This window comes from Microtus ochrogaster, unplaced genomic scaffold, assembly GCF_000317375.1.
Source record: "Microtus ochrogaster isolate Prairie Vole_2 unplaced genomic scaffold, MicOch1.0 UNK10, whole genome shotgun sequence".
NCBI classification, from domain to species: Eukaryota; Metazoa; Chordata; class Mammalia; order Rodentia; family Cricetidae; genus Microtus; species Microtus ochrogaster.
Genome location: NW_004949108.1, coordinates 7268670 through 7274318, shown reverse-complemented (window position 1 = coordinate 7274318; position 5649 = coordinate 7268670). Strand labels below are relative to the sequence as shown.

Sequence of the window (5649 nt, the reverse complement as noted above, 5' to 3'; positions counted from 1 at the left end):
TGTGTGTGTGTGTGTGTGTGTGCGTGTGTCTAAGTTACACATTGGCAGAGAAAAAGCAGCTCATTTCAGCACACAAGTCTGAAGTGTGGAACTGGGAGAGCAGGCGGCTGTGAGTGCCCTAAAGAAGACAACGTTGGACTTCCTCCTTTCATTGATGTGTGCATGTTCTCCTCGATGTTGCAGTGGCAAGCTGTATTCTTTTAATTCTTCTTTTTCTTTGGCCTTGCATAGACAAGATGACATGTTGGCCACAACATTAAAGGGCAGAAAAACTGCGTTTAAGAGGTAGACTTGGATAGCAGGTCTCAATCGCACTGACATTTTCTCCTGCAACTTTCTCAGCCACCAGCTCACTCAAAGCGGTGGGACCTGGCTTTGTACACAGACAGACCAGGTTAGCCCCCAGCTTGCAGTCATCACTTCTACATATTTGGGCATCTCATCCATTACCTGACTACGACTTCCATTTCCTCTTTCAAAAATTCCATTGGCGGAAAAGTAACGCTACTACCTAAGGCAGTACCAGATTTGAAAGAAAGAGACGGGGATCATGAGTCTTCCTTCCTTCCCGGGGGTTGGCAACATTGGATCAGAGGCTCCCATGACTTGTAAGATATTGTCATGTTCATGGATGTACCTGAACCATGCAGGCTGACCCTGGTCAGAGAGGAAACATTCTGGGTGGAAGCAAGTGAGGGAAAAGGAACAGGATACAGCCATAAGATGAAAGAAAAAAAAAACCTCTGAAGATTAATGCATAGCATGATGGGGACAATTACTGATAGACCACAAACCACAAGTATCCCCGCCTAAGGAAAAAGGGACTCTGTTGAGGTGATGACTGTGGCATGCTGCAGGGCTATGGTGACCCTTTCCGTGTACCAGAGGACATTATTTTATACACTTCTAATGTGTACATTTCTAGCAGGTATAGATCAAAGGCGGGCCAGTGTTGTGATGACGCTGGGCTGAGCTGAATATGATACCGTTCTCCTGGCAGTAGACCCAGTTCATGTGCCAGGCTACAAAGAGAAGAAAACCAACATAAAAAAAATCAAGTCATTTGGTGCCATGTTCTTTTCATAAACAGATAAAACTTCTGTTATAGGGTTCGAGGTTGCGGCATTGTAGATTAAAGTTCAGGCTTCTTCATTTCTGTAGTTTCTAAATCAGAGTTAATAATTTTCCTGTTCTTTGAAAAGCTGTTTCCCACGTGATTCTGATGGGCTACTCGGGATGGACAGGAGAGGCTTTTATTTTGCGCACGTCCCTGCTGGAGAGAGACCGGAGGTGGCTGTGACTTTTTTCCCCCGAGTCCTTGAAGCATCTTGTACTTGGTTTATCCAAGAAGTACTTCTCTCTCAAGAGTAGCATCTGCTGTTCCGATCTTTGGAAGGCAGGAGGGGCTCTGGGGTGCCCAGCAGACAGCCTCTTCTTGCAATATTAACTTCAGCCCTGACAAGCCAAGGTTTCTAACATCGTCCTTAGCACCCGAGGGTGTCTGTCATTGCAAAGACGCAGCCGCATCTCCCGACAGCTTGGAGCAATTATGGTAGAAGTGTTTCCCTCTGGGCTGTACAGAGCAGGTGGGCAGTACAGGAACAGATGTCCTCTTGTTGGGCGAGGAGTTTGACCTTGGAGAACAACCTGGTGCTGAGTATAGTCTGGGGTGAAGACAGCCTGGGTTGAATCCAGACTGTACATTCATTGCTCTGTGACCCTGGACAAGTTCTGGCAGACCCTTGGCCTCCATTTGCTAATTTATAAACCGGAATGAGAATGGCCGTCAAGTAAAAAAAACCCTGCAGAATACTGCAAGCTGACACACAGGAGAGTCTTCGGAAAGAGTCACAAATGTCAGTAACTGATGTCATTGTGGGTGTCCTGGTGAACCTAACCAGAAGAGAAAGGCAGTGGGGCCACTTCATTTTTCTCTGGGTACAGACCCCACAGACATTTATTGGAAATCTAACCCTTACGAGACACTTGCTATTCACATTGTTTTTTTTTTTTTTTTTTTTTTTTTTTTTTTTTTTTTTTTTAGCTGCTGCTGAGGATAACAAAGAATGTCCCTGGATTGGGGATAGGTCTGGTCAAGGTAGGGTTAGGGACAAGTATAGATATAAGGGAATACTCTGTGTTCTTGAATGGGGTGGGCAAGGGGAGCATGACATGGGTCCTAACCTTGGGTCTTTCAGCTGCCAGGTTGGGCACTAAGAAGGAAAGGGAAGCCGTCTATGTGGACAGGCTCGGGTGAGAAGAGCCGAAAGGGAGAAGGATGGTAGAAGATGATGAATTGGACCTGAGGTGTGTCTCTTGCCAGGAAATACAACCTAGATGAGGTTGGGCATCATGCAGGCGTGAGGCAGGAGCCTCTCTGGTATGATGCTGTGGAGGCAGAGTGGTTGTGAGAGTGGATGCTTCCAGGTTGGTAAATAGGCTTAGAACATACGCAGAGTGCTCACAACCTGGCTGTCTCTCAGAACCTGCTGAGAACTTGTCACAAGGCAGGTTCCTCTGACACGCGTGACCTACCTGGTCAGAGTCTGTGACTCAGAAGAGGAGCCAAGCACTTTGGATAGGTGCCTGCGGCTGTGCAGCAGTGCAGCCCTGAGCTCTGTGGGTGGGGTTTAGTCCTAACCATAGATGCAGCAGCTCCCCACAGAGTGGTCCCTGCATGCTCAGACCATGCCGGAGCTGAAGGACACCCAGCCCGTGCTGAAGCCAGAGAATGTCCTGCGTCTGTCCTGGCAGAACTCTGTCCTAGGTAGGGCAGATATGATAAGGAGTCTGGGTACTAGAGGCTGTGGGTGGTACTTGCAGATCAGGGGCCAAATGCCCAGGGTGTGGGTCCTCAGACACATTACTGGAAGAGAGGAGATCATCAGCCACATGAAAGGCTTCCTGCTCGAAAAGGGGGAGTTAGAAGCCCGCATGTTCTCAGTTCAGTTCTATCCCCACCAAACCTCTGATTTTTTTGTTTTGGCTGTCACGGGGCAATGAACCCTTGTACTGGGTATCATATTAGCCAGGCAAGAATACTACCACTGCACTACCAGCCTTAGCCCTGGCTTTCTGATCTTATATCAGCTTCAGGAATCAGATATCATGATTATTGTCATTTTAGAGGCCAGACATACTTTCTTGCTGTATTGCATGGCATTGACCACCTAGAGTGAGTGGTTAAGACAGATCTTCAAGACAACATGGCTGTCGGAGTGGGACCATTCTGAAGGGCTGATGGAGGGTGTGCAGATTGGTAGGAGGGCTGCCTTAATATGTCTTGTACATGGCTCCCAGGCCTGAAGTCGTGTCTTCTCCCACCAGTTACAGAGCTTGCTGCCTCCATTCATTTTATTCTGTCAGCCCCTTTGTCCTACATAAGATGTGCTATAGTCGGGGCTGGAGAGATGGCTCAGCAGATAAGAGCACTGACTGCTCTTCCAGATGATTTGGGTTCAATTCTCAGCACCCATATGGCAGCTAACAACTGTCTTTAACACCAAGTTCTGACACCCTCACACAGACATATGTGGAGGCAAAATACTAATGCAAATGAAATAAAAGTAAATTATATAAAAAAAGATGTGCTATAGTCTGCGGACCTTCAAAATTAAAAAGATTTGTAAATAAGGAGTTTACTAGCCAATAGCATCTACTAAAGTTATATTCATTCTATTGAGAGTTCCACCGATGCCATCAGTCAAACACTCTCTTAGTAAACCCAGGCATCTTCTCATGGTTTCTGTGATGTTAGCAGCCATGCCCTATCCGTCTTCTGAGTGCTGAAATTATAGATGGTGAGTTGTGGTGATGAGAGCTCTGGTCCCCATGCTTGCCTAGCAGGTGCTTTCACCATGGAGCAACCTTCTCCCTAGCCCCCAAATTCTGATCTTTGGAAACGTTTTTGAGCATTCAGCTATTAATGTGTGCTTGTGTGTGCATGTGCGTGTGTACACGCAGGTGCCGGTGCACGCACCAGGGCACACGTGTGGAGATCAAGGACATTTTCCAGGAGTCAGTGTTTTCCCTTCACTGTGCAGGTCTCAAGGGTCAAACTCAGGCCAGCAGGCTCAAGAGCTCACAGTATTTCTGTGCATGCTTTTATCTCTTACCTGAGTGCAACCTTTGTAGAGCACCAAGGATGTGTCTCACTCATTTTTAAAGCTCCACCCTTTGAAACAATGGGAGACACGTGGCTGGCGTTCTCTTCATTGATGCAGCTTGAGTTGAATTTTTATATAATATTGTGTCATTGATAAATTTGTTTATTTGACTTGACTCAAGAGATGTTTGGAAACTCGAGAATATGCGGTATAATGGACTATTGGAAATATTGATTTAGGAGAGGTTGTGTTGGGTTTAGTTTTATTTCTCACAGAGTGACTGGGTTTTTAGTAAACATGCTGGCTGCAAGGAGTAAAGAGAAAATGTACTTTATGTTTTGACAACTACAAAGTAGAATTTGCCAGCTCTTTGAAAGGGAAACTTTTTGAATACAGAATTACTTGGGACATTTAGAGGACAGACAAAAACTTGTGGGTTGTCTTTAGCTAGGGTGTACTATTGTTCTAGATACAATCACCATCTTCAGATCCTCACTGAGAGCATAAGGGTCCAAGGTCACCCGAGAAAAGGGCAAAGATGTGGCAGAGCAGAACGAGAAGAGGAACACCTGGCAGATGGGTAGCAAGCTTGCCAACTCACTCTTCTGTTCCTAGGATTCTTTTCCTTGCTGTGGTCACAATGGAAACATAAATGAAAGCTGAGGTTTGCACAACCATAATTTGTGACTTGGGTAATTTGACTTCCTCCAGGGCCAGTTTAATTGTGACTGACAGGGAGAGACTGGTGCCTTCTTCCTTGGGATGTTTCAAGTGAGCTATGCCATGATGGGGCACATAAAGTATCCCTTGAGATGCATGACAAAGCGTATGTGCTCAGTGGATAGACACTCCCTTTCTGTCCCTCCCACCCCCAGAGAACTTAAGAGAGCCCATAAATAATAAAGGAGTCTCTCTAATAAGCCTTATAAAAATAATCTTTCCCAATGAGTGGATTCACAGTTGATTGGCTTCTTCAGAAACAGAATTCAGAGATATGAAGTCAATCCATTGCCAGGTGCTGGCAACTGCTGTCTCTGTTGAAGGGGCAGAATGGAGGTGAGGTACCTATGCTCAAGTTGGCATTTGTCTGGAATGGTGTACTATTCTGCTTGACTCTTCCTTTTCCTTACCCCACAGAAAGCAGTGGCTACGGAAGTTCATCTAACTAGTTTAGAACCACTGGTGATTGTTGGTGATAGATGTTGTTGTTGTTGGATGTTGTTGTTGGTGGATGTTGTTGTTGGTGGATGGTGGTGGTGGTGGTGGTGGATGGTGATGGTGGTGGTGGTGGATGGTGTTGGTTGTTGGTGGTGGTGGTGGTGGATGGTGATGGTGGTGGTGGTGGTGGTGGATGTTGTTGTTGGTAGATGTTGTTGTTGGTGGATGGTGGTGGTGGATGTTGTTGTTGGTGGATGTTGTTGTTGGTGGATGTTGTTGTTGGTGGATGGTGGTGGTGGTGGATGTTGTTGTTGGTGGATGGTGGTGGTGGTGGATGGTGGTGGTGGTGGATGGTGGTGGTGGTGGATGGTGGTAGTGGATGGTG

General features: G+C 46.4%; 1 pseudogene; it reads left to right on the top strand.

Annotated features, from left to right (window-relative positions):
* The first annotated feature begins 2688 nt into the window (after nt 1-2688).
* LOC101987374 overlaps nt 2689-5649 on the top strand; it is a 24757-nt pseudogene continuing 21796 nt past the window's right edge.